This window comes from Miscanthus floridulus, unplaced genomic scaffold (assembly GCF_019320115.1).
Source record: "Miscanthus floridulus cultivar M001 unplaced genomic scaffold, ASM1932011v1 fs_286_1_2, whole genome shotgun sequence".
Taxonomy (NCBI): domain Eukaryota; kingdom Viridiplantae; phylum Streptophyta; class Magnoliopsida; order Poales; family Poaceae; genus Miscanthus; species Miscanthus floridulus.
The window spans coordinates 6,105-33,407 of record NW_027096518.1 but is presented as its reverse complement, the minus strand read 5'-3'; the positions used below and the strand labels follow the sequence as shown (position 1 = coordinate 33,407).

The window sequence follows — 27,303 nt, the reverse complement described above, 5'->3', positions numbered from 1 at the left end:
CGTGATTTTTCCGTACAGCTTTTGACGTCCGTGAGTTTTTTTCATGCGTTTTTTTAGTTTTCACGATTTTTTCCGTACAGCTTTTGACTTCTCTGAGTTTCTTCTCGTGCAGTTTTCTTATTTTTGTTGACAGTTTTTTAAGTTCACGATTTTTTTCCATGCAGCTTTTTGAAGTCCGTGAGTTTATTTTTGTGCAGTTTTTTGTCATACGAGATTTTTTTCCTGTGTAGCTTGATGTCCGCGATTTGAGGCAAGTTTTGCCATGTGTATTTTATATTGCAACTTACACACCGGAACACTAGATCTTCACACTTTGAAACTTGAACTACAACATTGAAGGGAATAGTTTGAGCATCAATCACATGTACAAGTCATGGATTTGTTCACTTGTTCATTACAGCCGACTGCCGCTGCCTCTGCAATCTTCTCTCAATCTTCTCAGCCTGCACAACACTAGTTGCAGCTACAGCCGCAACAATATGCAACGATCACCCTACATGATGACATCTGAAATTAAATCACAATACAAATAGAACATTTTGGAGATCTATAGCTCAATTAATACCAAACCTGCAGAGACAATCCATTAGCCTTGCAGATAGATATCAGGAGACATATCCAGCTTCACTGGTGGAAAAGGAGACACATTTTACGCTGTAGTAGATGAACAAAAAGGAAACTCATCACAATTTTGAGTTTTGACAATAGTCAGACTAATATTGCCTACTTCAAGTTGCTCTGAACAGAAAAAGACTCGTACTTCAGCTTCTGTTACAAGATTAATGACGAAATAACTACATCCTCCAATAGTCATTGGACCAAATAAGATCATTATCAGGAGCACTACCAAGCGATCAGGCTACGGCATCACTGGTCGGAGTACCTACATAATATCTAGTATACAAAGTATTGACATGCAAGTTACAATGACCCCACTAGAGACAAATTCTCAGATGTAGCAAATTTATTAATTTAATGAACTTAATTTAATAAACATCATCATAGTTGTCCCATTGCATGGTCGAGACGAACCGACAGAGAGGGTGAGCAACAATTAAGGTAAGACGAAGATTTGATAATGCAATTTGCAAAAGACTGGAATTTTGGGCGGAAATCAGTCAAGGTTCCTCTTCCTTAGACCCGAGAACTCGTCGAGCAGGAGGAAGGGGTTGCATGAGTTTTAAAAATTACTTGAACAAAAATATAGGCGACTGCTAATGTTGCACTAGTAGTTCCATTAAACATGATAGAGAACTCGGTGCAAGATAATTTCAGATTATATATTGAAAAATGGAACTAGAAAACATGACTAGAGATTCCTAATTAGAGGACAGAAAGGGTGACTCAAAACAGGAGAATCCTGGCAAAGATGGTACAAAAATTCAGGAGTAGTAAGAGATAATCTCATGCTCTGCTCAGTTTGCTAGGATGCAAACAACATAATCCCTTACTTATGAACAGACTAAAAACCAAATAACGAGTCAAATTGGTGATTTTATTTACGGGAAAATCAGTAACAATATACAATAAATTGATTTGTCTGAATACCGCCCAGAGAAAACACAATAAAGGCAACTGGATGACCACAAAAAATTGAAAAAAATGCAGCAAGACTGGGAACTGGATGACCACAGAAAATTAAAGAAATGCAGCAAGACAGTACCTACAGGGTATATGTGATGCAATGATCTGTGGATACAATTGCCATCAATAAGCCTGAAAATGAATGACAATCGAGTGACTGTTGTTGCACACATTCATAGGATAATAAGTAGAAAAGCTCACAAGCATAAAGCAACAAAAAAATTAGATATTTAGACCTAGACTCAACATGCCATCTCAAGTCCTATATCCAATTGATAGAAATCAATCAGGCAATGATAATCAAGAGCATTTCAATGGCTCATATAAATCATACAGCACACATGATGGACGAAAAAGTGTGTAGCATAGCTGACTGAATATGACAGTGTGAAAAGATGTGACAAATAGAACCTAAATCGGTAAATCCCATCCTAAGGGGAAATATAAACCACATACAACTCAACCCTCCATCTATTTTTAGAAAGTGTTGCCACGTACACCATTAATGGAGTTAACAAGAGAAATCGAAAGAGAGAGTGGAGAGGGAACCTTATGTGCTAGAAGAGCCAAGAGAAGATTAATATGAAGAAATCCTCATCAGCAACTCTAGCTGCAGGTTCAGATATACTAAGACTAAACTTCAATGTGTGGATTCTCGATTTTGTGCAGAGATGCAAAATCCAGTGCTAATCATGTTCATCTCACCTAATTCAATTGAACAACAAAAATTATCTTAGTTCACAGCTTTTCTTCAAACAAATCAATCAAATTGACAAATCCAACAAATTTGAGGGGATTGAATTTACCTGGTGCCAGGTTGGCACTGTGGGACCAGAGTGTTGGAGTCGACTTGCGTCTTGCATAGCAGCAGGAGGCACACAATACAAACAATGAATCAAAATTTCAATGCTCACATATGTAATAAATTCCTAAATGATAAGATAAACTATTGGTGGCCACGGATCTACACAGATGCTAAGATGCCAAATACAAGCAATGAATCAAATCTACACAAAATCAAATAGTATAGTGGACCATAAAATATATTTTCTAATTTGTAAATGTAGTGTGGTCACTCAAAATGAAAGTATAGTGTACCTTAAATTCTTATTTATCATCAAAGCATTATGGTCACAAATAGTGCTATGTGTGGTCATTATAAAGTGTACCATAGAAATCTTATGAATAGTGTATCATAGAGATCTTAATTATCTATGACCAGGGCACTTTGAAATGAAATGGCATGTATCCTGAAAAACTAACATTAACTCTGGAACTGCTAGACATCGATAATGTTTCAGCTAGTAATGAAGCATAAAAAATTCTTAGTTGGTCCTATGCACAACAAGGCTATTTGAAATAACCACGGAGATATCATCAATTAGTCAATTAGAGAACAAAAAAATGATAAGATCACACCCATATGTTCTATTTGAGATAACTGCAGAGATACATTACACATACACATGGCTGAAAAGAGAAATTAGATTAGCACTATTACCACTAGTATTCGTACTGCTACAGAGTCCATAACTACTACTAGTAGTTCAAGCATATTTAGTTGCAGCATTAGATGAAGCGGATAGGCACACAACTCATGTGAAAAATGCTGAAATGAACCATACAGAATGCATACTGAATCACTGAATGTGTGCACGACCTAAACAGATTACTTATTTTAACTATGCACTAAATTTGTAAATAATCAGGGCTTAACTGCCATCTACCTGAACACCCTCTTGGAACTTGAATTGTTCTTTTTTGTAAAAAAACATTAGCACAAATAAGAAAGAAGCATAAATACAAGCCCATCTCCAGTAATATCCATATCTGTATTTTTGTCATCATATTTAAATTAGTTTATCCTATTTTCTTTAGATACACACCTATCTTTGATCTAGATTCTAAAGAATATTTTGACCTATTGATCAAGATATCTTGAAAATTCTCTCTATAATATCCATAGCCTTGTATTTTTCCTACAAATCATCAGAATTCCAATTTAAGATAGTATGAAAGTGGAATCAGGAATAGTAGGATAGTTGTCTGCCATTTGATTAATGATTTCTGATCATGTACATAGTTTAGTACTTTTTTCATTTTATAAATTGTGCTCCAAACACATAGTTAAATTCAGAATAGCAGCACAGGCATTTAGAACATAGATGGAGGAACGCATAGTTGCATATGGAATAGTCCACACAAACATGTTGCTTAACTAAGTCTAATAGTTGCCCCCCAATGGATAAGGGATGATCAAACATCAACAGTTGAACACACATGATTGAAGCTCTTAATTTATGACAATATGATAATATGCTAATTCGATAAACTGGAAATCAGAGAGATGGACAACAAATCGACTTTTAAAAATCTGGAGTACCTTTTGATGATGAGATCAAGTGATAAAATTCAAAGATGACACTCCATATAGATCTTGGTGAGATTGTTAAGGTCCTCCTAAACAAACAGACAAGCGGACATTCAGAAAGTCACCTATAAAATAATCTTATACCTATAAAAAATTAGTGATTAACAAGTTCAGTATTATATTGATAGAAGTTGACAGTTTCAGTTTAGTTTAGTTTTTGTGACAGATACAAAAATGGGATCCTGATAAAATATGTAGATTTCACAAGTAGTGGTATTATAATGCTAATGCTACTTCTTATCTGGTGGGGAAGCATTCTGCCATATCAGATAGCAATTTTAGCATTACAAGACGTGTTAGTGGTAGATACCAAGAAAAAAATTTCATAACTTCGAATGGGCTGTCACAAGCCATCAACTAAAGGGGCCCAACATGTGTGAACTCATCGGCTCAAAAGGAAATAGAAAAAGGCATACCAAAATGTGGGGCGACCTCACATTGCTGGATTGCACAGGCCACAGAGCTGCTGCATGAGGTAACCATGATAGCAGTCATCGGCTCACATCTCCTTTCCGCGGTCCACCTCATGAGTCCACTCTTTCATCTGCTGACACCTGCATCAACACCACAGTCTAAAATGTGACATTCAAACTTTTGATTTCTAAGAATATATGTAACCTCAAATAAAAATACATATGTTGTAATGTAACTAATTGTTTTAAAAATGGTAGTGGGAGAGTCCCAGCCTTTTAAGAAGGCTTAAATGTTGGTACCTACTAGAATTGAACTCACAGCCTCAAAGAGCAACACTCTAGCCTGCCTCCTATGACCAGCCGACCACACAACCCTCCGTCAATGTAAATGTGTTTTCAATGAAGAATCCAGAAGTACTAATTCTATTTTCTCAATCCACACAGTAATTGACATATTTAATGATTAATTAAATTGACTATTTGACCAACAGAGATGATATCCTACAACTTGTAGTTGGAATCTGAGGGAGAAAAGATCAAGGTTCGATATCTAGTTCGTTATTGCCAGCCAAAGGAGAACTTCAAACATATTCACATGGATGCAGAAGGCAAAACGTTAATCCTTTATACATGTGCAATCGAAAGTGCCATTGACAGTTGTTGAAAGCAGGACAACTATATGGTTCAGCTACCAAGCATTAGCATGTCATTTTCAACCAGGAATGCTACATATAAAAAATACAGTAGTTACCAAATTAGAATAATAATCCATCACTTCTGGCCTTACTGAGTCCATATCCCTTTAATTTACATCTGACTTGTACCTACAAGAAGATAAGAAATAATAGATAAACAACTCCGAGAATCCTTCCCAACTACCTACAAATCAAACTGTCAAAAATCTCTTCCAAAAACTAACCAACCATGCTCCTTTGCCAGTTGGAATATTCCCACACACTATCTTGAGCTGATTAACTATGATCGAATTAACAATTTTCAAACCTGAGAAGAAATGAATAGAAGCTCTCAAACACAAGGCAAACTACCAATAATCAAAGACAAAAGAGTGCACCATAAAGACCCTGTGGGACACATATTCAACATGAGAAACAAGCGTAGATTTATCATCATTATTCATTATTAGTGATTTCATTGAATTGAAAGACATAAAAAAACTAGGCATTCTATGGCAACATATAGCAACTACAACATAATGGGAAGTGGCAATACCAACTAAAAAATGTATTCCAAAGTCCAAAGTGGCAAGGCAGATGCAGCATGCAGTAAACATTTTGGGAATCAATGTAGTTGGAAATCGATTTCGGCAAGGCACCCCTTAGCACCATGTGATTATGCAAACAGCTATGTCACTCTCATGGCGCAATTGCGCACAAGCAAACAACTACGACATGACACTCAAGATTGTCTCTGGTGCTTTCCATCAAGCATATAATGAGCAATTTAGTCGAACACATGCACGCACACAGGCGAGATACGACGTAACGGATGAGCAACGAAAGGACAGGCAAAGTTGAGATTTGCTCACCTGGTGCGGATCTTGATAGGGTCCTAATCTGGGAGGAGCTCCGGCATGCCGTCTAACTGTCTAAGGCGCAGTTGGCATCCTCGTCCGCATACACGAGCCGACGCACTGACCTCAAGCCAAAACAAGAGCACACACGAATTAGGGCTCCTCCACCTTGGATCTATGAGGAGTGAGATAGAGAGAGAGAGAGTTTAGGGCAAGAGAGATAGGGCCAGGGCTCACCTACTCGCGCCACCCCCAATAGGGTTGGCCGCCTCATTCGCTCATGCTGCCCCCTCACCTGCTCATGATGCCCCCGATAGGGCCAACAGTAGACCATAGACCATGGAACTCGTGCGCTCACCTAGGAGCGGTAGGCACAAGACGGTGAAGCAGCACCAGTGCTACGGTGAGGGTGCGGATGGGCGGTGCACTGTGTCTACGGTCTGGATGATGGCACACATCGCTGGGCAGCGGCGTAGCGCGGCGGGATGCTGGGGCATGCCGACGGCACCTGGCACGGCGGAGCGCTTGGCGACGGCAGTGGTAGGGAGAGGGAACGGATGAGCGATGCCGGCAGAGGGAGGGGAGGAGGTGACCGAGCTGATGGGGTCTGGAACCACAAAGAAATCATGGGTGGGTGGGGGGAGTTTAGGAGCTACCGCTCAACCTCTTTGGTGGGTGGGCTGGGCCTATGAGCCTCAGGCCCGAACGGCGAGGTGGTCCTGTTTGCCTACCTAAATAGTACTCTAGGTACTGAATAACTATTTGGTACCCAGGTACCATATAGTAATACTATATATATATATTGGTGAGGTACAAGCTAATATATATGGCCTAGTAACTGGATGGCTGGTTCACTTTTTAGTTGTTGCAGCTATATTGCTGGTAGCAGTGGTTAATTGGAATCGATACATAGTAGCTCTCGAGTGCTATTCCTGTGATTACTAGAATGGCATGCATGCTATCGTACGTCCTACATCTAGGTCCTTAAAGATTTACACAGACCAAGGCCGGAGCTGCCAGCTGGAGGCCCGGTGAGCAGCAAGGAGGGCGGTGGTTGGGCTTTCTCGCCCTTCTCCTCCCCCATCCCTCTCCTTCCTCCCTCCTCTCTCTTGCTCCGAGTTTGCCCTGACAAGCTTGCTTTGAGGTTCGACGACTGGATCCACGTGGTTGGCTGGTTCTTGCCCTTGGCGGCCAAACCTTTGTGGCCACGTGGTTGGCGGTGGGGGGCTACTCGCGCCCTCTCCTCCTGCCCTCTCCTCTTCCTTGCTTTGGCTAGCCATGGCTAGCTAGGCTTGCTGCTGGCCATTCTTGGCCAGATCTCGCCATGGGGAGGAGTGGGGAGGCCGCTTCAGCTTGCTAGGCGGTTGGATCTAGGAGGGATGGCTGGGCTATGGTGGTTGGGTTGGGCTCCGACGGGTTGCGGTGGACGGTGGCTAGATACGCGCGGGGGCGGCTCCCCCGGGTTGGTGGTGGCCAAATCTATGGGTCCGGCAGCCAAATCCTTGGGTCCAATGGCCGGGGCCACGTGGAGGACGGCTAGGTGCGGCCGAGGGTGGGTGTTGGTGGGCTAGGTAGCTAGGGCTTCTACCTCCACTTACTTGGCCCCCCTTGTCCTACCTGTTAGCTTCTCCCCTGCCGCTGCACCATTCGGCTTGCTGCTGGTTGGCTTTGGTTGATCTTGGTGGTGGGCCTCCTCTTCATGTGGCTCTCGTCTTGGTAGGTTTGGCTGCTGCTGGCCGTTGTCCTTTCCTCAGGGCGATGGTGTTGTTCACCATAGTGGCTCGCCAGTTTCTTAGTCTAGCAATCAACCCCCTTGGCTCTCCGTGTCCTATCTCTACGATGGGTCGGGGGCGTCGTCATGCAGTTGCACTTGCTGCGAGGACACTCGTGGTATGCGTATTGGCGTTGGGTGTTGGCGGGGACACCCGAGTTTGTCACTGGCGCCTTCCTTCATGACTGCCTCCTTTGCGGTGGCCATTGGCAGGCGGTGGTAGGTGGGGGTGAGAGGTCATGGCGAAAGCCTAGACGATGATGTCTGTAGGCATCACTTTCTTCTTGTAGGCGTCCTTCATACCTCTTCTCCCTGCCTATTTTGGTTTGCAGGTGAAAACCTTCCCATGCGGGTTTGTGACATTGGCGCCTTTGGCGTCATGTCCTTCTTGAAGGCATCGCGAAGCATTCCAGCTCCGTTCCGCCACTCCGCTGCTCTCTAGCTATCGGTACAGAAAGTGACCACCACGTAAATATTTGTAGTTTTGTTGTATGTTGTGATCGGAGGTGGCCTAGCACTAAATGACACAGGGTTTATACTGGTTCAGGCAATGTGCCCTACGTCCAGTTTGAGTCGGTCGGTGACTTTATTCCTGAGCCTAGGTGTTCAAAGTTTGCTATGGGGGTTACAAATGGAAAGGAGAAAGATGGGGGGGGGGGTACAAGAGGTCTGGTCGAGCTCTAGTCTGAAGGGTCAAGAGTGACAGGAGCTTCGCTATATGCTAAGTGTTTGAGCGTGTGCTTGGTATAACTTTAGAGTATCTAAAGTTACAAAGGGTGAATCAATATAAGTGAATTGATCGATCTATCTATTTGAGAGAGAGCACATCTCATTTTATAGATGAAGGGAATAGCCTTACAAGTGTGTGTGAGAGAGAGTACGTATGTTACTAAGTCTTGTTGCCCACGTTGGTGGGTACAAGATGATGGTAGGCACCCACAGTACTATTTAATGTCAGATGCATGTGGGAGGCTGTGTCATCTTCTTCTGGTATGGCAGACATCGGTGCCCACCATACTGTTGATGCCTAGAGGCATGCAAGGGGTTTTACCATGCTCATCTGATATGGCAGTTGTTGTGGGTGCCCATAACACTGTAGGTCAAATGTCGGTGCCTACAACACTGTTTTGACATGCCTAGAAGTTTGTAGGGCAATCTTCTGACATGTCCTGTCGATACTATCCTATAGGTGTACAGGGTATGGTCCTTAGTCTTGCGGATGACTTGAGTGCCCCACCTTACTTTCTCCATTCGTTTCCTAGTCCTTACTGAGTGTGCATCCCTGGTCGATTGGTCCTAGTCGGCTCTGATTGCGCCAGTCAGAGAGGAGTTGTAAGGAGAGGTTCGGTGCATTCTCGGTTGGAGAAGTGGGTCGGAGTCAAAAGTGGAGTTTTGGCCAGGCCTTCCGGTCGGAGAGGTCATTCAGAGGTGGGCCAGAGTCAGAAGGGAGGCCTTCTGATTGGAGAGGCGGGCCGGAGTCGGAAGTGGGCGCCGTTCCTTCTTGACCAGGCCTTTCGGTTGAAGATTGGATCGTCCTTCTATCCTATCATTTTAGGTGTTTTGGGCTAGCCCATGAGTTGTGTGTTGCTCGCAACATTGTCTATTGGGCCAAGCCTTTGTTGGGAAGCCAGTCCATGAGGGACCCCGAGTTTATGAACCTGACAGGAGCCCTCGAGCCATCGGGCGATTCGGTCGGGTAGAATTGTCTAGGAGATTTTTGTTTTGATGGTGAGTGTGCATGAGCGCACTCATGGGTGTAGTCCCCGAGCCCCTGGGTGATTCGGGTAGAATCATCTAGGGGATTTTGTTACCAGTGAGGGATGTTTTGTTTCATCGGTGGGTGTGCGCGAGCGCACCCATGGGTGTAGCCCCCAAGCTCCTAGGCGATTTAGGCCGAATTGCTTGGGTTTTTTTTGTCAGTGGACATGTGTGCTTGCATTTTAGTCGATCCTGGTGTCGGTGCCCCCCGCGTAGCTGAGGCAGTTAGTTTAGGGATCGAGCGAGACAAAGCTCATGGATCCTAGCGTCGGTGGAGCCCATGCAGCCGAGGCAGTTAGTTTAGGGATCGGGCGAGACAGAGCTCGTGGATCCTGGCATCGATGCAGCCCACGTAGCCGAGGTAGTTAGTTTAGGGATCAGGTGAGATGTAGCTCATGGATCCTAGCATTGGTGCAGCCTGCACAGTCTAGGCAATTAGTTTAGGGATCAGACAAGATAGAGCTCGTGGATCCTGGCATCGGTGCAGCCCGCGTAGCCAAGGCAGTTTTAGGTGTTTTGAGCCCCTGAGCCCTATTTGGGCTTGATAGGGGTCGGTTGAGTTTTGTGTGTTACCCCATCTATGGTTTCTCACAACTGAAGGGGCTAAGCTAACGTCACTTGCCTCGATCGCTCGGGCTCGAGTGACACGCTTGGTGAGCTTGCTAACTGGTATGATCGAGTGAAATCTGGGTCCGTCGTTCATGACGGGGTCGGCATAGCCCTCTTGTGACATTCCACTGCTCCTTAACCTACAACCCAGCAGATGCCTAGGTCATTCTAGAGACCAACTCGGGTGGGCCGCTGGTCTCCCCTTGATGGAGATTCTATGGGTTTGGCGAGGTTTAGGATCGAACGAGAAGGTTGAGATAACCATATCTGCTTTGAGGCAGACTGGGCGAGGGCCACTCGGGGCTCATCTACATTTTCTCCCCTAGCTCTGTTTGATGCAAGGCGGCCTTGAGCCCTTTGTGGGCCGGCCTTCGAGCCTCGGTCAGTCGTCGCTCATGTTGAATGAGGCAATTGCCGCTTTGTGATGCAACATGGAGCGTTGTGATGCATTTGACTGCATACGCAATGCTTTAGCCCCCGAGCCCCTAGGTGATTCAGGTAGAATCGTCTAGAGGGTGTGGGTGTATGGAATGAATGCGCATATGGATGTATGAATGATTTATATAAAGAAATAGTAGGGGTTGGTAATGTTACCTTGATGACTCGAGTGGCGGGGTTTGAAGTGCTCCAATTAGAAATGTCCGACTGGGATCCTTGCTCGTCATTAGTGATGGAGTTGGCATGGCCCACATGGGGCATCCCTTTGCTCCTTACTTGTCTCTCAGTGTTTTTCTGAGCCGTTCAATTGACTTAGGAAGCCCGATGGTCTCTTCTGGCGGAGATCCTATTATTTGGGTTTTTCCAAGTCTCGCCTAGGAAGGCAGAGAGCCGCCTATGTGTGGTGGCACTTTGTTTCTCGTGCCCGGTCATGCGGTAGTGGTGGGCCATATCCAGGCCACGTCCCGTCTGACCAGGTGCCATTCCATCGGTCAGTGTGCGTCCCATCGGTCAGGGTATGTCCCGTTGTTTCCTATCCGCATTGAATGGGGGAAGGGAGAGGGTTTCTGGCCCTAATCCTTTTGCCTTTCCTCAACTACTCTGCCTCTTCTTTAAATAGGGGAAGGGAGAAGGAAAGGAGAACTCACGGACCCGTTCGTGATTCCGGGGCACGATGTCGAGTTGGAGGTCCCCCAACGTAGATGAGATGGTGCTGGCCGCCTTCGCTGAGAAGGGGCTGGTTCTGCCGAAGAAGGTGGCGCACTAGAGGGTGTCGTATGTCACCGGCTTTGTCCATGTCTATGAGGCTTTTGTTGGGATGGAGCCACCCGTGGACTCCTTCCTATGAATCTTCTTCAGGCGAGCCTTGTTGGAGAGGAAGATGCTTGGGACTGCACCGGTGGGAGGTTTCTCCCTTTGCAGCTGCTTAGGTTGTCTAGTTCATAAAGTTTGATGTGATATCTTCTAGCCATGACGGCCATACCTTGGCGGGCAGCGCCCCTACCTAGGAGCTACCTTGACTACATGAGAAGGTCAAGAGCTCCATGCTCTTCTGCTGAGCATCTATGGGTGCGACACCCTTGAGGTACCCGTTGTGCTTGCCAATGTCTAGGGAGCAGAACTAGGCAGGGCCCTTGAGGTGGTGGTTATGTTCGGCATCATGTGCCACGGCCTCTCCTTTGGTGTTAGCTGACGCTATCGAGCGGCCACAGTAGCATTTGGAGTAGAAGTAGTCAGAAAATGTAATCGTTGAGTTCATGGGTGAGCCCCCATGTGAATAGTTTTTGTATCAACGAATACATCAATTCTGTTTTTGTGATAGAATCACTATTCATTCCTTGTTGTTTGTCCTAGCATAGCTTTGGTTTTTATCCTTTATTTTTTGCACCTACCCATTCATTCCGTAGGCTGTAGCTTTTAAGAACCTGACCATGGCCCATGGGGCTTGGCTGCTCATAATCGTAGGTCGTGGTGGGGTGCGTTCAGTTGGGAGTAAGAACAAAGTCATGTAGGGTAATCAAAGGAATGTAATGCGCTTTCATTCAGGGACAAAGTTTTTACCATGTGATAGTAAAAAAGAGAGGTAGTATTTAGTATTGTACCCTCATGGATGTGATAGTAAAAAAAGAGAGGTGGTATTTAGTATTGTACCCTCATGGAGCCCTCGAGCGACCTGGGCTGAAAGTGTTCGGGCTAGGGCGCTTTACAGGAGCAAGTGTTTGACTAAAAAGCGGTAAGACTAAATTTAGGGGAAAAATGACGTAGTTGTTCAATGTTCCAAGTGTTGGTGAGAACATTGCTGTTGTCGTCCTTCAGTCGGTAGGCGCCCGGTTGGATCTCCTCGGTCACCGTATAGGGACCTTTCCACGGTGGAGAGAGTTTGTGCTTCTCCTTCGTTGATTGGGTCCTCCTAAGTATGAGATCGCCGACTTCGAGGATCCTTCCCCTGATCTTCCTTTCGTGGTATCTGCGGAGAGTTTGCTGATAGCGAGCAGAGCGGATGACGGTCGTCTCGTGGGCCTCCTCAAGCAGGTCGACTGCATCTTGCTGAGCCTCCATGGCTCAGTCGTGGTCGAAAGCCTTTACTCTTGGGGCGCTGTGGTCGAGGTCGGAGGGCAGCACTGCTTCAGCTCTATAGGCCAAGAAGAAGGGTGTAAATCCTATGGTTCGGTTCAGGGTTGTTCTCAGTCTCTAGAGGATCGTTGGGACCTCTACAACCCATTGCCTGGTGTACTTGTTGAGCCAATCGAAGATGCATGGCTTAAGTCCTTGGAGGACCATGCCGTTGGCATGCTCGACCTGACCGTTAGTACGTGGGTGTCCGATCGAGGCTTAGTTGATCCTGATGCCGTATCTATCACTAAAGTCCTAGAACTTCTTTCTAGTGAAGTTAGTCCCTTGGTCAGTGATAATATAGTTAGGAACGCCGAACCAGTAGATGATGTCGAGGAAGAATTTGATCGCCTCTTTTGAGCAGATGTTGGTGATGGGCTTAGCCTCTATCCACTTGGTGAACTTGTCAAGTGCTACGAGTAGGTGAGTGAAGCCGTCTAGGCCCTTTTTGAGGGGTCCTACCATGTCGAGGCCCTAGACCATGAATGGCCAGGTGATGGGGATGGTTTGAAGCTCTTGTGCTGGCAAATGAGTTTGTCGAGCATAGAATTGGCATCCCTCACACCTACGGACAACCTCCTTTGCATCTTGTAGTGTGGTGGGCTAGTAAAAACCTTAGCAAAAGGCTTTTCTAACCAGCGACCTTGGGGTCGCATGATGTCCACAAATCCTAGCATAGACCTCGAGGAGGAGCTGCTTCCCCTAGTTGGTGGGGATGCACTTCATGAGCACCCCCGATGGACTCCATTTGTAGAGTTCATCACCGAGCGTGACGAAGGTCTTGGCACGTCGAGTGATCTATCAGGCTTCAATTTTTTTGGGTGGGAGAACCTCCTCAAGGAGGTAGGCGAGTAGCAGTGTTCGGCAGTTGGTTTGATTGAGTGCCAATACGGTGATGTCAACGGGTGATGTCGTCATAGAGGTACTAGGGTTGGAGCCCCCGGGTGTCGTCTTGGCATCGGGGTGTGTCTGGATTGGACCTTCCAGGATGTGGGCGGATGGCTCGTGGAGTTCGTTGATGAAGATCCCGCTTGGAGATGGATCTCTCCTGGCGGCCAATTTTGCAAGAAAATTGGCGACATCGCTGTCCTTTAGGGGGACGTGATGCAGCTCGATCCCCTAGAATTTGTTTGTGAGCTTGCGTACCTCCTAGCATTATGCCGCCATGAGGGGGCTTTTGTAAGAGGATTCCTTCATGACTTGGTCAATGACCAACTCCGAGTCATCGTGGACGTAGACTCGCGTAGCGCCGAGCTCGATGGCGATGCGCAGCCGGTTGATGAGGGCCTCATATTATGTGATGTTGTTTGAGGCCGAAAAATAGAGGTGGATGGCGTAGCGGAGCCTACTCCCTTCCTGGGAGATCAGAACCACTCTAGCTCCTGACCTGAGCGCCATTACGGACATGTCGAAGTATATTGTCCAGTACTCATGGGTGATGTTCGGGGTCGGTAGCTACACCTCCATCCATTCGGTGACATAATCCGCGAGAGCCTGAGATTTAATAGCAGTATGGGGGATATACCTAATGTTGTGGCCCATGAGTTTGAGTGCCCACTTGGAGATCCATCCCGTGGCGTCACGGTTGTGAATGATGTCCTCGAGTGGGTATGAAGTGACGACCGTGACTTCATGGTCGGTGAAGTAGTGTAGGAGCTTTCGGGTCGCTATCAGCACGGTGTATAGGAGTTTTTGCACCTGGGGGTACTGGACCTTGGGGTCGGTGAGTACCTCCTCAATGAAGTATATGGGCTGATGGACCTTAAGGTGGCGTCGTGGCTCCTCCCTGTCGATGACCAGGGCAGCACTTACCACATGGTTGCTTGCCATGACATAGAGGAGGAGGGGTTCTCCCCGTTCAGGAGCGACGAGGATTGGGGCTGACGTTAGTGATGCTTTGAGGCTCTGTGGGGGTATTAACCCCTATACCCTTACGGCTAGTCTTGGGCTGGCCCGGATCGATGGGTTCAGTCCACCCGAAAGACAACGTGCGGCCCAGTTAACCTGATCGGAGTCCCGCACAAGGAATCAAGACGGATTTGGCGACCAAGCAGGGTCCTGGTCGGTTAGAATAGGAATCCTTATCCGGCCACATATGGCAATTGTAACTGACTAGGATTAGTTTCCAGATCTGTAACCCTGCCCCTCGGACTATATAAGGCGGGCAGGGGACCCCTCTAAAAAACATCTCTCATTGACATACAGCAATACAAATCAGACGCAGAACGTAGGTATTACGCCTTCTTGGCGGCCGAACCTGGATAAAACCTCGTGTCTGTCTTGCGTCACCATCTTGTTTGGGGCTTGTGCATCTGTCTGCCGATAATCTACTACCTTGGGCATACCCCTAGGTAGACTGCCGACCATATTTCGTTGACAGTGGCGCGCCAGGTAGGGGGTGTGCGTACTGCTCTCCAAGCAAACAAGATGGTCATCATCTCCGGCTCTATGGCTACGCCCAACGGCCTCACGTTCACCGTCGGCCAGATCACTTGGACCACCGGCCCTGACGTCTCCATCGCCATGATCACGGAGGAGGCGTGGATTCAACCCACGCCGACGACTACTTCACCTACATCGGCTACGGCTCCGACCACGGTGAACACGGCTCCGACCACGGTGAACACGGCTCCGACCACGGTGAACACGGCTCCGACCACGACGAACACGGCTCCAACCACGGTACATCTGGCTCCGACCACGCCAACAGCCACGCCGACAACCCGTCATCCGCTTCCCCGCTACAGAGGAAAGCAGATCGACAACACTGACCTGCTCGACTCCGTTGATCGGGTCGGCATCCAACTCGCTAAAACCCTGGCTTTGGTAAGTACGATTCAAAGCCAACCTAACGAGCAGGTAACAGCTCCCCATAATAGATCTATCCGACCAGTTTGGACCAGTCGCCCTACGCGACTTGGAACAGATCTTGTGGTCGTATCAACTCCTGAGGGGCGTTTCGCTCGTCGCCGGCCAGCCGTCGCGACGGGTCTCTGACTCTACGAGTACGAAGTCCCGATGGAGAACCACCAGGTCCAGCCCTACGGCCTGCAAAATGTTGCCTCCTGCTACGCAAACAACCTGTGACGCCGCTCGGATCTGTGTCCTATACACCAATCCCGGCCGAAGCCATGCAACATCGTCAACATGGTCCGGATTGAAGATTATCAAGAAGGATCCATCCACACAGTCTGAGAGGGTGACTCTAGCTCCTCATCTAGCATCGCATCCAACGCATCTGTCCACACCAAGCTTCAGCATCACGAAGATGAAGGCGTCAAATACGATCTGGATCTACCAGACCATGCCCCGGGTTTCCCCCAATTTCCGTCTTTCCCGCCAAGACGAGGGGATTTGATCCATGTTGTCAGCAACGACGAGCTGCCAGCAGTTGGCGAAACAGAACAAGAAAAGACTACACGCGAAGCACGCAATATTGACCGGTTTAATCGCCGGCAAATTGAAGCTGAAGCAGACCAGAAGGCACGACGCATAAGGGTCCAACCACGTGACCTCAACAATGCTTTCGATAGGGTGGGGGACAAACAAGTCTTCAAGACCCCAAGCGCCAACGTAGCCGTCGCCATGGCGACAATACAGCGGCTGCCCAACACTCCCGAGACCCAAGCGATCCGTGATGACATACAAGCTTATCTGACAGCTGCCATGGCTCAGACCGCAGAGATGAATCAAGCCCAGGCTCCATCCATTTCTGTCGAATCAAGCCATAGCCGCCAATACTCAAGTCGCTCACAGCCACTCAACCAACGTGGCTCGCACAATAACGACCCATCGGACAACCGTCAAGGCGGAAACGGTGGTCATGATGGTGGTCGGGACAACAGCCGCCGCCGGGAGGATAACCGCCACGACGTTCGAGGCGACAACCACCGAGATAACCGCAACAATCGCCGTGATAACCACGGTCGCAGGGCTAATCCAGATGGCAATCGAGATCACCGCGATGGCAATAACGATCTCCGCCATTACCTCGTCGGACGTGATCTGCGCGCTCGCATCAACTAGAGAGCCAACGATCATGCATCCCATGAAAGCTATTGCCGTATGGAATATGACACTGCCCACGGCCCGCCGGGTTTGAAGCAGTTCACTCCACACCTTCGCCAAGTCATATGGCCCAAGAATTTCAAACTCGAGAAACTTCAGAATCGCTGTTGGTCATGCAGGTCACCAATGGCTGGTTAGCTTGCCAGCGAACTATTTTGACTCTTGGCAGGAGCTCAGGCAGGCCTTCATCGACAATTTCATCGCTACTTGTGAACAACCCGGCAACAAGTATGACCTGCAACGGATCCGAGATCGGAAGGATGAACCACTGCGCGAGTACGTTCGGCGTTTCTCGGAGATGCGCATCAAGGTTCCATCAATCTCCGACAACGAAGCAATCGAGGCTTTTGTCACCGGCCTCCGGTTCCACGACGCCCTAAGAGACAAGCTCCTCTGGAAGAGACCCAAATCAGTAACAGCACTTTTGGCCACCGCTAAGAAATACGCGGACGCTGACGACGCTAAAAAGATAATCATTGAAGAAGCAGCAAGGGTTCCATGCTCCGACCACCCTCCACACCGCGATGATTACCACGGCAATCGTGGTCGGAACGACAATTTTGACCGCCGCAACCAGCGCAACGACTCTCGCGACCATCGTGATCAACGTAATCAGTGGCGCAACCGCCGTGATGATTACAGGAGCAAGCGCGCTCGGGAAGACGACGGCGAGGTCAACACCGTGAAAAAGGGCAGCGGACGTCGTAACTATGAGGATGACTACGCCAAAGCATTGAAGGGGCCCTGCCAGCTCCATCCTAAGTCGAACCACACCATGGAGAATTGCCGCATCCTCAAGACTATCTACACGCGTCAACAGGCTCCGGATACATCCGACAAGCCTAACGACGCGGGGGGAACAGCGCAACGAGGACAACGACAACGACGATGCTGACCCTCATCATAAATACGTCAAGCCGACTGATCGCGTGCACACCATCATCGGCGGCAAGGTGTCCATTGAGACCAAACGAGAACGCAAGCTGCTCGCCCGCGCTTGCTTGAACGTGGCAAACACCGACAACCTTCTCACCGATCCGCGGTTTCCTCCGTGGTCTCACCGTGAAATCTACTTCAGCAGGAAGGACCAATGGGCCGCCATACCCGAGCCAGGGCGTTTTCCCCTGGTCCTCGATCCTTGTATCAACAAGGTTCAATTCGACAGGGTACTGATAGACGGCGGCAGCTCCATTGATATACTATTCAAGAACAGCCTGCCTGCTCTGAAAATAGCCCAGGCGGACCTGAAGCCGTACGAGGCACAGTTCATGGGGCGTTCTCCCCGGACAGAGCTCCACACCTCTCGGGCAGATCACGCTACCTGTGCAATTTGGGACTCCGGACCACTTTCGCACCGACTACGTCAACTTCGTGGTCGCTGATTTCGACGGCACCTACCATGCTATTCTTGGTCGACCGTCGCTCACCAAGTTCATGGCCATACCTCATTACAGGTATCTGGTGCTCAAGATGCCTACTGAGAAAGGAGTTTTAACCCTTAGGGGCAACGATATACGTAGCTTATACCTACGAGGACGACAGCTTCAAAATAGCAGAGGCCCACTGACCTCTCTATTCGCATGGCCGAGACCATGCTCGACGCTAAGAAGACCTCAGTCCGATCACCTGGAGATCCTAGAGCTCGAGGCTCCCGGCAAGAACATAGGTCCACGGAGCACAAGACTAATCCAGCTGGTCGAGGGCGATCCCAGCAAAACGGCCCTCATCGGGGCCGACCTGGATCCCAAATAGGAAGACGACGCTCGTCAGGTTCTTAAGGGGCAACGTGGATGTGTTTGCATGGAAACCTTCCGACATGCCCTGGTGTACCTTAGAACTTGATTGAGCACTCCTTAAATGTCAACAGCAAGGCCAAACCAATCAAGTAGAAGCTACAACGGTTCGCTCGCGACAAAAAGGAGGCGATTAGGGTAGAAGTTACACGGCTTTTGGCAGCCTGGATTTATCAAAGAAGTGTATCATCCGGAATGGTTAGCCAACCCAGTTCTTGTATGCAAAAAGAATAATGAATGGAGAATGTGCGTTGATTACACTGATCTCAATAAACACTGCCCTAAGGACCCCTTTGGCTTACCTCGCATAGACGAGGTCGTAGATTCAACCGCCGGTTGCGAGCTGCTTTCCTTTCTCGATTACTACTCTGGTTATCACCTAGATCGCTCTCAAAAAGGACTGACCAGATCAAGACATCTTTCATCACGCCTTTCGGCGCCTACTGCTACACTGACTATGTCGTTCAGGCTCAAAAACGCCGGTGCTACCTACCAACGCGCTATACAGGCCTGCCTCAACGACAAGATAAAAGATGGCCTCGTCGAGGCTTACGTCGACGATGTAGTTGTCAAAACCAAGGAAGCACATACCCTTGTTGACAATCTGGAACACACCTTCGCAGCCCTTAATGCGTTCCAATGGAAATTAAACCCAAAGAAGTGCATCTTTGGTGTCCCTTCTGGCATATTGCTCGGCAACGTCGTCAGTTACGATGGCATATGCCCTAACCCGGAGAAAGTCAAAGCTGTCTTAGACATGAAGCCCCCAAAAAAGGTGAAGGATGTCCAGAAGCTTACCGGCTGCATGGCTGCTCTAAGCCATTTCATATCAAGATTAGGAGAAAAAGGACTACCAGTTTTTCAAACTGCTCAAAGCGTCCGAGAAGTTTGAGTGGTCGGAGGAAGCAGACGCTGCCTTCACGCAGCTGAAACAATACCTCACGTCACCTCCAGTACTTACTACTCCCAGAGAAGATGAAACTCTCCTACTTTACATTACGGCAACCTGATCGGGTGGTTTCCACTACAATGGTGGTCGAGCGCGACGAGCCAGGCCACGCCTACAAGGTACAGCGGCCAATTTATTTTATTAGTGAGGTACTCAACGAATCCAAGACCAGGTACCCACAGATTCAGAAACTGCTCTACGCCATACTGATAACATCCTGAAAGTTGAGACATTACTTCGACAGATATTGTGTGGTGGTCATGACCGAGTATCCTTTGGGGGACATCATTTGCAATAAGGATGCGAACGGGCGCATCGTCAAATGGGCAATGGAGCTATGCCCCTTTTCCTTGGAATTTGCAAGCCATACTACAATCAAGTCTCAGGCACTCGTCGATTTCATCGTCGAGTGGACAGACTTAAGCACGCCTGCCTCTCCGGGATCCGACGAATATTGGACGATGTACTTCGACGGTTCTCTCAACATTGACGGTGCGGGAGCAGGAGTTCTTTTCATGTCACCATCCAAGGAGCAGCTCCGGTACGTCCTCAGGATTTATTTCCCAGCATCTAATAATACCGCCGAGTATGAAGCATGCCTGCATGGTCTACGCATTGCGGTTGAGCTTGGAGTTAAACGTCTCTATGTCTACGGAGATTCGGCTCTGGTCATCAACCAACTCAACAAGGACTGGGACACGACCAGTGAAAAGATGGACGCATATTGCAAATCGATAAGAAAGCTGGAAGGCAGGTTCTATGGCATCGAGTACATACACGTGGTCTGGGACAAGAACCAGGCAGCGGATGCGTTGTCAAAGTTAGGATCATCCCGAGCCAAAATCCCACATGGCGTATTCGTCCAAGACCTGCTCACGCCCTCCATTGAAGATGAAGATTCAACGATCGACAAAGTTTCAGACCAGCAATTAGTGGCTACGGTTCCGGCGCCGAGCACAACTGAGCCGCTTCCGACCACTCATGAGAAGGACTGGAGAACACCTTTCATCAAGTACTTAATAGATGGTAGCGGTTATATCGATCGAACAGAAAATGAGCGCCTGATGCGTCGTAGTAAGCAGTATCTGCTCATCGATGGCAAGTTATGGCGCAAAAACGCTAAGGAGGAAATCCTGATGAAGTGTATAACCCAGGAGGTAGGCAAGCATCTCCTAGACCAAATCCACTCTGGCTCCTGCGGCAACCACGCGGCCTCAAGAACACTAGTCGGTAAGGCTTTCCGAGCAGGGTTCTATTGGCCGTCAGCAGTGGCCGACGCAGAGAAGCTAGTCCACCGCTGTGAGGGTTGTCAGTTCTTCTCCAAGAGAATCCATGTACCAGCACATGAGATCTAGACGATTCCAGCCTCTTGGCCCTTCGCATGCTGGGGACTGGACATGATCGGGCCTTTCAAACCAGCTCCTAGGAAATTTACATGCGTCTTCGTGCTAATTGATAAGTTTTCTAAGTGGATAGAATACATGCCTCTGGTACAGGCATCCTCAGAGAAAGCTGTCACATTCCTCGACCAGGTCATCCACCGTTTCGGCGTGCCCAACAGCATCATTACTGATCTGGGTACTCAGTTCACCGGGAACGCTTTTTGGGACTTCTGTGATGAAAGGAGCATAGTTGTAAAATACGTCTCAGTGGCGCATCCTAGAGCTAATGGACAAGTCGAGCGGGCAAATGGCATGATCTTGGACGCATTGAAGAAGAGGATGTACAGAGAAAACGATAAAGCTCCTGGAAGATGGCTCAAGGAGTTACCAGCCGTGGTCTGGGGCCTCCGAACTCAGCCCAGTCATAACACCGGCGTCTCACCATATTTTATGGTTTACGGCGCTGAGGCAGTCCTCCCACCAGATATAGCTTTCAGATCAGCACGGGTAGAGAACTTCGACGAAGGCAAGGTCAATGAAGTACGGGAGCTAGAAGTCAACAGCGCAGAAGAGAAAAGGCTTGACTCTTGCGTACGCACAGCCAAATACCTTGCTGTTTTGCGCAGGTACTACAACAAGAACGTTAAAGAGCATTTCTTCGTGGTCGGGGACTTAGTCCTGAAGTGGAAGACGAACCTGGCTGGTGTCCACAAACTCGCAACCCCATGGGAGGGACCCTTCATGATCAAGGAAGTCACACGTCCAACGTCTTACAGGTTAGCTCATCTAGACGGTATGGACGTACCGAACTCATGGCACATTGACAAGCTTAGACGTTTCTATGCTTAACTACTGAGATATATACTCTACTTGTATTTTCGATTTACTTTACTAAAGCAACTATGATTTCTCTGACCACTCTAATGTGTCACTCCGAATTTTATGGTTATTCTAACTTAAGCCAGTACAAGCCGACCACCACTCCTTCTATGGTTTTTGGAGCAGGCCCTGTCTCCGGTTCCTCCCAACACGTGCACGGGATCTGCTCTCTACGTTGCGGGTGATCGGCAGGTCCCCCCTGGTTTGACTTGTCTGCGTCCACGTGTGCACAGGTCATAGTACCTCACACTCTGACCACATGCCAGACTAGGGCCGCACAAACTTTTCAGGATGACGTGTCGAGCAAAACGGTACAACTAAACAGAACGTTAACACGTTCCCACTTAGTTACACCAACAAAAAATTTCAAGCTTAAAGTACGTTTTGTATAAAACAAACAAGCTTATAATGATATACAGTTACGTTATTACAAGCTTGCCTGAAAAGGCTCAAGTTTACAATAACACAACTATGTCCTCCTTCTACAGCTCTAAGCCTATTACATTGGCTGGTCGGGGCGCATAGCATTTACTGCTCACCGCCTCTGATACCGTACTCGAGTCTCAGGGACTCTTGAGCTAGTCAAGCTGAAGGGGATGGCCCCGCCGGTGCCTGGCTGGTCGAGACCACAGGCTTCGTTGGTTGGCTTACAGCTGATGGCATTTCCAGCTGGCTTGTCGATGGCATACCCTGCACAGGTGTTGTCCCACCTCCGCACAGGTTAATATCGCCAATTATCTTTGACGACAAATCCAGCTGGGCCGTCCGAAGCTCTTCGGCCTTATTTGGGTCTATCTCCTTCGGGTACCCAGCCTCCAAGCATTTGAGATCGATCAGGGGGTAGTGAGCACGCACCATGCTTAGCACATGGGCACCCGTGTACTCACCCGCCTCCTTTATGAAGTCTTGGAACCATCCCCATGCTTGCTTGCATCTCTCGACCAGTCCGAGCTAGGGCGTCCTTAGCTCTTCCTCTGTGAGCGCCGGGTCGATAAGGTCGAGGACGGGCACAATGCCAGTTGCCATTTCTTGGCACCGCTTGTTCCACGTGTCCCGCTCCTCGGTGGCCTTAAGGCATTGTGCTTTCCAGTCGTCACGCTCCTTGATCACGGCCTCTAGGTGCCTCTTGGCATTGACTTTCAAAACTAAAAGTAGTACAAGACATCAAACGTGATGACACGACAAGGCAAGGTGGGCAATAGAATGAGAAAGGTGGTCTGGAGTGCTTACTTTTCAGGTCGTCCTTCATTCTATTAGTGTGGTCTTGGAGTTCCGACTGGCTGCGTGCCAGTTTCTCGTTGTCCTCCTTCAGGCGACCACATTCTGCAAGCACACGGTTGTTCTCCCCCTGGAGGCGGGTCACTTCAGCTTCTAAACCTGCATTACAGCTATTACTGCCAAGAACACAATAACACAAGTCCCGCACTTGCTATGATACGGTGAAAACTTACCTGTTCTCTCCCGCTCTTTGTTTTTGAGCTGGCCGACCAAGTTTTGGTTCTGTGCTTCTCGGTCTGTCCTCTCCTGGTCGGCGGCTTCAAGTTGGTGCCGTAGGCATTCCACTTCAGCCGTCAGCTCCTTATTGGTCATCGTGATTCCTTCTATCTGGTCGAAGCACCTTTTTCGGTATCTTGTAGTTTTCATCAAGTCCTGCATTCAGACAAGCTACGTCAGACGGTTCGACTACACAACAGGGTCAAAGAACTCAAGCCAAATATACCTGGACTTCCGTCACCAGACGCTTGGCCGCCCGTTCGACTCTTAAGGTCTCTTCGACCTCTGGGATTTCCTCGTGCATGACCCATTCGTCGTTCCGATAGCGCGACACATATACATGTTGTCGCCTATCTTGGGGACGGCCCAAGACTTCTTCCACTTCTTCCTCTTCAGCCTCCTGTTCGGGAGGCGGCACTGGTCTAGAGTTCGCAGACTCCACGACCACCAGGGCTTTCCCACGAGCCGTCGTGTCGACAACCATGTCCTGGGCAACTTCTGGCTGCTGCCCCTCGGCTAGATCCAGCTCCCTTGGCGCCGTGGTATCCGCCTCAGCAGGGTTCGTGCTTGGAGCACTTGTATTCTGCTCGGTTGTCTTCTTGACCAGCTGCTCAGGGACTGGTGTCTGGTCGTCCGCCTGCTGAGGCCCAGGCGGAGTCCCTACCATGGGCTCCTCCACGGCTGGGTGCTGGGCAGTTTGTCCCGCCGTTGTTGGTGAGGACGTTCCGCACCCAGCTAGCTGGTCGGGGCTTTTGGTGGATGCCGATCTAATGCATTCAGAGACAAATTCAGAAGATAATAGCATCCAATGCAAAATGCAAGCTTACATAAAAAACATAGATACTTATAGTTTCGACTTGCGGAAGGATGTGGTGAAGGAACGTCTCCTCGACCGCCCCTGCTCCGCTTCCTCAGCAGTTTCCACAGGACTTTTTCAACCTCCGGTACGGGTGTCGGAGTATGATGTGGCATGTTTCCTTCGCCTGTCCTCTGTGTCGCAGTGGTCGGTGCTGTGACAACTGTTGGCCCAGAGGAGCCACCCTGCTCCGTCGGTCCCACCTGCCTTCTCCTCTTTCGAGGGACGAGCCGGAAGATGTCCGCATCCTCTGCTTCGTCATCTGACAGGGGGAAGATGGCTTGACGTCGTTTGCTGGCAGCCGGACGCTTGCCAGCGGCTCTGGTCGAGGCGTCCTCTATGGTCTCAAGAACCGCCTAGTGAACGTCGTCGGTCCTGGCACTGGTCTGGGCGGCTGGGCCGGTAGCTTGCGGCCATTCTACACCGGGGGGAGGCGACACGAACACTTCTGCCCGGTCACGGCCATTACACTGAGACGCAAAATGAAGGAAAAGACAGTTATTTTCTTGATACAACATGACTCTACAATTAAAAGGAGGCGTCATTTACCTTTGGGGGAGGTCGAGCCAGCTTGAAGGCATGCTCGATGGCGTTCAGTGCAACATAATTGGGATCGGCCAGGTTGAACAGCCCTCTAATCCTGGCCTTGATCTCCATCTTGTCGAGCGGCTCCTTCCTGGTCCTCGTTGGATCAGTGCCTCCTTGGTACTCGAAGCCAGGATGAATCCTTTTCTGGCAGGGCTGAATTCTTCGGCTGATGAAGTTGCCGACCATGCTCGGGCCATCAAGCCTTCCCCACAGGATCATCCCGAGCAGTTCGGCGATCTGCTCCAAGTTCTCGGGCTTCTCCGACCAGCTACTCTTCTTCTCTGGAATCAGCCCCACATTGCACAGAGTGATGGTGTTCGGCTCTTCACGGATGTAGAACCACTTCTTGTACCACTCGTCCAATGAGGTGTTCCAGGGGCAGTGCAGGTATTGAGCCTTCATGCTGTCACACAGGTTCAGGTAGACGCCTCCGGCGATCTTTGAAACACCGCTCCCTTTCTTCCGAAGACAGAACAGGTGGCGAAAGAGCTTGAAATGGGGCTAGAAGCCACCATAAGCCTCGCAGAGATGGATGAAGGTGGAGACAAGAAGAATCGAGTTGGGATGCAGATTGCAAATCCCAATCTCGTAGTACAAGTAGAGACCCTGAAGGAAAGGGTGCACTGGAATCCCAAAACCCCATTTGAAGAAGTCTACAAAGACCACAATCTCACCTGGTTGTGGATCGGGGAAGCTTTCTCCTTCCGGTGCACGCCATCCCGCAAGTGCCTTGTTGTGGAGCACTCCCATGGCGACGAGGTCCTCGATGGTCTGCTCATTGCTCCGCGACTTCCACCATTCCTTCGCCATGACCCCGCCTTTCTTTTGGGCATCTCTCTTCGCCATTAGTTCATCCTTACTAAGTGGGTGGATGTGGGAGACCGAGGGGATTGGCGATGATTTTTGGGGGAATAGGGTTTCGGCAGGAAGAAGAAGAAGGTTGTGGCGGCGGATGACAATGGGGAACGGTGTGAGTAACTTACCAGATCTACATTATATAAAACCAAAGAGCACCGTCGTTTCGTTCGCCCGAGAATATTGGGAGTCGTGCGCACGCGCCGTAGACGGTTGTTCACACAACCTCGAAATCTGCGCCAATAAATGCGCTCCTTCATTAACAGTGTACGCGCCTCTTCATTGATGGTGTAAGAGGGCCCACACTGACACACCTCAATACAGGTGTCAACCGACTGTTTGCAAAAAAGAAGAAGAAGAAGAAGAAGACAGAATGACGTACTATACCTATTTACTTTTTTGACCAGACGTGTCAAACTGGACTTGGAAAAGAATAGAGAAAAATAAGTACACCAAATAATAATACAAGCAGCGCAAGTGATCGTGGATTTGCCCTGACCACTACTGTGCTCGGGGACTGCCTAGACCACTACTGTGCTTGGAACTGCCCAGACCACTACTGTGCTCGAGGACTGCCCAGACCACTACTGTGCTTGGATACTGCCCAGACCACTTTTGTGCTTGGGGACTGCTCCGACCATGGTCGTGCCCAGGGACTGCTCCGACCATTACCATATTCAGGAACTACTATGACCACCGCCGTGCTCGGGGACTCTCCCGACCACTTCTTATAGTTTTGCTCTCCTCGGCTACATGTGATTTGTACTCACATACAGTTGAGAGACATTTATTTAGACCTTGCTACAAGGCTCATACTTTGCCTTCCAGCAAGCTCGGGGACTACGTCGGTGCGATGCACCTGCCGGTGTGTCTTGTTTTGCCTGTACGGCAATTGGATTCTTAACTTTAGTGGAATTTCTTTTTTAAACCCTGGCACCATGTGCCTGCGTCACCTACTACCAGGCTCGGGGACTAAGTGGGCACACTTCACCTTGCGGTGAATGTGTTTGTTTAAATCGACCCCTATGCTTTGAATGATTATAAGGATTATTAATATGCTCGGGGACTGCCCCGACCACCGCTTGAATAATGGTTCTCCTTGGCTACATGTGATTTATACTCACATACAATTAAGAGACATTTCTTTAGACCTTGCTATAAGGCTCATACTTTGCCTTCTAGCAAGCTCGGGGACTACGTCGGTACGATGCACCTGCCGGTGCATCATGTTTTGCCTGTACGACAATTCGGTTTTCAACTAAACTATGAATTCTTTTTAGACCCTGGCACCACGTGCCTACGTCACCTACTACCAGGCTCGGGGACTAAGTGGGCACACTTCACCTTGCGGTGAATGTGTTTGTTTTTCGACCCCTACACTTCTGATGTTCAAGGACGCTATGCTTCAAGACCACTTACATTTCTTATCAGAAATACAAGTGGGCACACTTCTCAGGATAGAAATCTTTTTCTTTTTTCTTAAGAGCACCATACATTCTTCGGACAACCTACTTCTCCGGTGATGACGGTGGTTGGAGGCGTCAAGGATTCAAGCCTCGCTTGTCGGAGAAGGTTAAAATGGCGTGTCGCAGCATAATGCATGATGCTCGGGGACTAGCTGTGGGGGTATTAACCCCTATACCCTTACAACTAAGCTTGGGCTGGCCTATATTGATGGGTTCAGTCCACCCGAAAGACGACGTGCGTCCCAGTTAACCTGATCGGAGTCCCGCATAAGGAATCAAGACAGATTTGGCGACCAAGCAGGATCCTGGTCGGTTAGAATAGGAAT

General features: G+C 48.7%; 1 long non-coding RNA gene across 2 annotated transcripts; it reads right to left on the bottom strand.

Moving 5' to 3' along the window:
- Positions 1-346: 346 nt before the first annotated feature.
- On the bottom strand, positions 347-3,375 carry LOC136531132 (uncharacterized). Of its 2 annotated transcripts, none has more exons than XR_010777965.1 (5): positions 2,391-3,375; positions 2,134-2,289; positions 1,664-1,716; positions 571-654; positions 347-493 (listed from the first exon to the last, which is right to left on the bottom strand). It is a non-coding gene; the product is annotated as an uncharacterized lncRNA (long non-coding RNA). The 2 variants fall into 2 exon arrangements; XR_010777966.1 differs by having other exon boundaries at positions 571-627.
- Positions 3,376-27,303: the final 23,928 nt, after the last annotated feature.